Genomic DNA, 6,084 nt, shown 5'->3' on the forward strand with positions numbered 1-6,084 from the left:
GAGCTGTCAGCACAGAGCCTTACATGGGGCTTAAACTCATGAACCATGAGATCGTGACCTGAACCGAAGTCGAACACTCAATAACTGAGCCATCCATGCACCCTTGATTTTAAAGTTTAAATATTTGCTAACAAAATTTTAAACTGCATGCTCATTTTTGAAGAAGTATAAGGAGGCTCAATAGAGATAAATCAGATATATAGATTCAGAAATCAGATATAGATTCCAGCATAAATAATAGTTTGGTATGACTAAAAATGTTATATAACAAATCAGTGAAGAAATAAATGCTTACTCTCTAAATGATTTTAGAAGTATTATGCTAATTAGTTAGAGAAGAGAAGCTAGATTTTATTACATATCTTAGGTGGAAATAATGCACAAATATGCTAAAATATTAGATATAAAAGTTAAAATCATTCAAAAGATCTAGTAGAAATAACAGAATATCAATATATTTAGGAAAGGGAGATAAATTTCTAGGTGCAAACTTGTATAGACATAATTCAATATGTTAAATGTGCATGTCTATAATTTCAAAACCAAATTCATTAGGCATATGGCAAAATGAGATACGATGTTTGCAACAAATAGTATTCTACAGATAACTTTCTTTTTTATTTTTAATTTTTTTAATGTTTATTTATTTCTTGAGAGACAGAAACAGAGAGACAGAGCGTGAGCTGGGGGAAGGGCAGAGAGAGAGGGAACACAGAATCCGAAGCAGGCTCTAGGCTCTGAGTTGTCAGCACAGAACCTGATATAGGGCTTGAACTCACGAACTATGAGATCATGACCTGAACCTATGTTGGACATTTAACTGACTGACCCACCCAGGCATCCTTGTTTTTAAATTAAAAAAAAAAAAATTAATGTTACTTATTTTTGAGAGAGACACAGAGAGACAAAGATAACTTTCAAGTCAAATAAGTGAGTTACTAACTCTGCTACAGAAAAAATGCCCCAAATCATTTGACATTTTAGAACAGAAGGAATACAAATGGATGCTAAACACATAAATAAAGGTTTATGTTACAAATAAGTAATGCAAGATTTTTAAAGATGCCATTAACTTTCATAAAACTGGCAAACATAAAAAAATTTCCAAAAGTAGAAATTGTTGGGTGGGGCAAGGATTCTCATAAAGTACTTACATAAGTAAAAATCAACATAACCTTTTGGCAAAACAATTAATAGTTGTTGCCAGAACTCATCCTAAGGAGATGGACACCAATATATGTAGAAAAATTTCATTGTAGTGCTTATGTGACAATAGCAAGCATTCTAATTATGAATAATGACAAAGAGTTAAAAAAATGATACCACAGCCATTGAATTATTATATATCCATTAAAATTATTTCTTAAAGTTCATTGATGACAATAAAAATGCTCAAAATATATTAAATGGGACAAAGGGAAAAATCAGAATACAAACTAGTTTCCTAATTGAATTTTGTGTAAATAAATATGTACATTCAACATGAGTGTATTCTTGAAATAAATCCAATAAGAATATTAAAAGCGATGTAGTTGTAGAATGGTAGTGAAAATATATCTCAGATTCTCTGCACATTTTTGTGTTTGCCTGATTTTCTTTTTTTTCCGTGTTAGTCACACTTTGTTTTGTGAAGACTCATTCCATCTCTATTAATATATTTTTTTAGTTATTTATTTTTAATTTTTTTTTAATATTTACTGTTTTGAAAGAGAGAGACAGAGACAGAGCATGAGTGGGGAAGGGGAAGAAAGACAGGGAGACACAGAATCAGAAGCAGACTCCAGGCTCTGAGCTGTCAGCACAGAGCCCGATGTCGGGCTCGAACTCACAAACTGCGAGTTCTTGACCTGAGCCAAAGTTGGATGCTTAACCAACTGAGCCATCCAGGCACCCATCTATTAACATTTTTAAATAAATGAATATTTAAAATTAAATATACCTTCACATTTATAGAAATAATAATTTTTCTAGCTTAATATCTTGTGATATTCCTCCATTAAGTTATTATTTTCTTACTGGATAGAGGAAAAATCAGATATTAAACGGATAAGAACAGGTACCACACTTGATCTTAGCCAAAAGGCTGAAAAGCTACCTATTCTTTTATTATTATGATTATCTCTCCTTCTACTAATGAATCATTCTGAATAGCTAATATAAGTGCATGGCACAAAATTCAGTAGGTACATAGAGGTATATAGTGAAAGTCAGTCTTTCTTCCTTCTCTTGCTTGCATCCACCTATCCACCTAATCCCCCTCCTTAGTGCAACTGATGTTATTGGGTTTTTTGTTTATCATTCCAGATTCAGTTTATACTTTTTAAAATAACCCCCCAACACACACACACACACACACACACACACACACACACACACACACAAACACAAGTGGCAGTATACCATTCTGTACTATTCTGCAAATTGTTTTTCTCAATATTTGATATATTTTCATTTTTTTAATTACTTCAAAGAATTCAATATTAATGTAATGTGATTCATTAATTGTTCCCCTTACGATGGGCAATTGGGTAGTTTTTAGCTAATTTGAATTTGCAAACAATGCTGTAATGACTATCATTATGTACTCTTGCAAAGCAGAGTTGTTGGGTTTCGATTTTTAGTTTTGAAAATTATTAACAAAATGCTTTCCGTAGCTCTATACTGTTTATAAATGGGTATGCTGATTTCCCTTTGACACTATTGGATGTGATCAAGCTTTTTGTTCTTTGTCAACATGGAGATAAAAAATGTCATTTCATTGTAGTTTTAAAATGCCCTTCTCTTTAAGAGTGAGGTTGAGTTTTTCACATTTAACAGTCATTTGTATCTCACTTTGAAGCTGAAGTTTGTAGCATAGTATAATCTGACCTTTGCATCTCAATCCCTGCCTTTTAGAACATAGAACATGCCTTTTATCTCTTCAATAGATGCTGTACCAGTTTAGGTTTATTTTAACTGCAAGTAACATAAAATCCTGACTCCACTGACTTTAACAATAAGGATAATCTTTTCTCTTACATTATATTATGTCCTAAATAGTGAAGGGTTGGATAATTCAGCTACTCATCAAGAAAACTGAGGTCCCTGGTCTTTCTATCTTTCTGATTGCCACCCACTAACTAGATTACCTCATGTTCACAAAATGGCTGCATCACAGCTAAACATCTCATTGACATATACAGCATCTAGAAGAAGGATTATTTCTTACCATGAGTTTCTCTCTCTCTTTGACAAAGATACAAACTAAAAATGGACCATAACCTCCCATCAAGAGAGCCCCTATTGACAAGAAAAATGATAATAAAATGAAACTTATTTAAGGTTTGACAATTTGAATTACAGAAAGGTATAAAATGAGTAGTAAATGTGTCCTTCTCTTCCACCTTCAGCCTCTCTCCGAATGAAACCACTGTTAAGTTCTTATAATTGCTTTGAGGAAAACAAAGAAGACAAAGACTGTGCACATACCTGAGTATCTCCTTTTATATTTCATGCATTCATTTGTTTATTTTAAACCCCAAAGTGATATTTTATATATTGTACTAGGCTTCACTTTTTTCACTCATTATTCCTTAAAGATCTTTCTAGTTTGCCCATAAAGTCATCTGTCTACCATAATTTTTTAATATGTCAATCCCTGTTGACCAAGATTTTGGTTTGTTACAGTTGGGGGTTTACTATAAACAATGCTGCAGTGGACATCCTTGTATATTTATTTTGGGGTACTCCTTCAAATCCAAATTCCTACTAGTGGATCAAAGAGAAAGTACATTTTAAAATTTGATGGTAGGGGCGCCTGGGTGGCTCGGTGGGTTGGGCGTCCGACTTCGGCTCAGGTCACCATCTCATGGTCCGTGAGTTCGAGCCCCGCGTCGGGCTCTGGGCTGACAGCTCAGCGCCTGGAGCCTGTTTCAGATTCTGTGTCTCCCTCTCTCTCTGCTCCTCCCCTGTTCATGCTCTGTCTCTCTCTGTCTCAAAAATAAATAAACGTTAAAAAAAAATTGATGGTAAAATTTACTTCCCAAAAGGCTGTCCCAGTTTAGAGTGCCTGTTTCCTTTTGGTGGTGGAGACTCTTGCCTCTTCCAGGAGCCCTTTAACATCTGTAGGGTTGAGAATAGGTACTCACCAGGAAGCAGATGCACCCCCTCTGCTGGGGGCAGCAGCTGGCCCCCTCTATACACTTTGCCTCCTCCACTGCAAATCTTGGTGATTGTGAGGTGACAGTCTCAATGTGGGAGCCAGCAGCCTCTCTTTGGGTATAGGAAGCATACCTTAGATTTCCCTCATCATGTTAGCATGGTTGTCCTGACTGGCCCAAGGTGGGAGAGTGAAGAACCACATCCTCTAACTCATTCAAATGAAGAGGGCATGTACACAGAGTTCCCCTCCTGCTGCCTAAACAAAAATCCAGATAATCCCAGAGCAGGTGATACTCTCCTAGGCATGTGAAGAAGACTTGCTTCGGCAAGTGGGTCTTCCCCAACTCCTCTCCCACCTGACTGCTACAGAGTACCTGGCTTGTAACACTGCACTTGGCATGTTCGAGGCATCTGATCAGTTGCTGATGTGCTCACCCTTCCTTGTTGGTTGGTCATTTGCTGCATTGACTTTTCTGCAGCCTGGTGCCTTCTTTGAGGTGCCTTCCTGAGGATGCGCACTATCACTAAGCCTCACTTTATTTTTCTCCCTTTTTTGATCCTCATGTTTAGCAGAAGGAGTCTACCAGCTTTCAGGCTTGGAGATACTGATCGACAGGCAGCTGGGGTAAGTGCATCCTCCTTTTTTCCAAATTGTTCCCCATGGTTAGATAACACTGTTGCCCTCCAACTTTGGTCCACTAAACTCTGTCTTGTGGCACAGTCCTTGTTGTTCCAGTCTGCAGACCCAGTCACTAAGCTGCCAATCCATAGCTCTGGGGCTAGACAGCAGGGCCAGGAAGATGGCTGAGCTCCTCGGGGTTCCTTTCTCCTGCCAGCTGCATATGACAAGGTTAAGAAAGCCAAGAAGCAGACAGCAGAGAGGACCCGGCAACTTGATGTGAGAAAGAAGGAAGAGTGAAGGCAACATGGTGGTGTGTGTGGCCCTGTCCTTGGGCCATATTCTTGCAGCTCCCTCACCTTCCTTCCTGGAGCTTCAGCTCCAGCAACTCAAAGCCTCTTGATCCTGGATCCGAGAAGAACCCTGGCCTCAGGAGTAGGTTTTAAGGACATTCACTCTTAGGAATAATAACCATATCTAAAGGAATATTTGAAACAGTAAGATGTGCCAAGAACCTTAAGCATTTTACATGTTTCAAACAGTATAAATCTCCAACCACTTTGTATGCTAGATTTTTATTTTCTCTCTTTGTTTTCAGATGGGGAAACTGAGTCAAAGGAAATTAATTCTCCTGAGACCATAAAATGAAAATACAGCAAAATAGCATTCAACTCCAAGACATGTTTGAATCTGATGAATTTATTTTTTAACGCTTATTTATCTATTTTGAGAGAGAGAAGGAGAGAGAGAGAAAGAGAGCAGAGGAGGGGCAGAAAGAGAAGGAGACAGAAAACCCCAAGCAGGTTCGAGCTGTCAGTACAAAGCCGATGTGGGGCTCAAACCCACAAACCATGATATCATGAACTGCGCCAAAATCAAGAGTTGGACGCTTAACCAAATGAGTCACTCAAATGAGCGCCCGACTCTGATGAATTTAGTTTAATCCTCTAAGTTATAGTGTTCATTGTTTGTGTATAGTGTTTCTAACACTAATTAATTAACACATCACACTAATTAATGAATTAACATATGAAGTATTTCGTACATCAAAGTTGAAAGAATATTCAGCCTCAGTCTACACTAAATCATTGGAATTTGATAATTCAAGGCTCATGGACATTTTCTAGGTTTTAATAATTGTGTTAAATTTCTTCCTAAAAGAAAAATAACAAGTTTTATTACTATTATTATTGTTTCTAAAATAACCTGTAGAACAAATAACATAGTATTGAAAACATGTCTAGTGATTAGCTTCTAAAGCACTCCCCCTTCCATTGCACAGAAATGCTTTTCTGCATTGGTAATAATGTGTTATGTAAAATAAT

General features: G+C 37.0%; 1 pseudogene; it reads right to left on the reverse strand.

Moving 5' to 3' along the window:
• Positions 1–1,957: 1,957 nt before the first annotated feature.
• LOC132682637 (U2 spliceosomal RNA) lies at positions 1,958–2,095 on the reverse strand (annotated as a pseudogene).
• Positions 2,096–6,084: the final 3,989 nt, after the last annotated feature.

The sequence above is a fragment of the Panthera onca genome, chromosome A1 (genome assembly GCF_046562875.1).
Source record: "Panthera onca isolate mPanOnc1 chromosome A1, mPanOnc1 haplotype 2, whole genome shotgun sequence".
In the NCBI taxonomy this organism is placed as follows: domain Eukaryota; kingdom Metazoa; phylum Chordata; class Mammalia; order Carnivora; family Felidae; genus Panthera; species Panthera onca.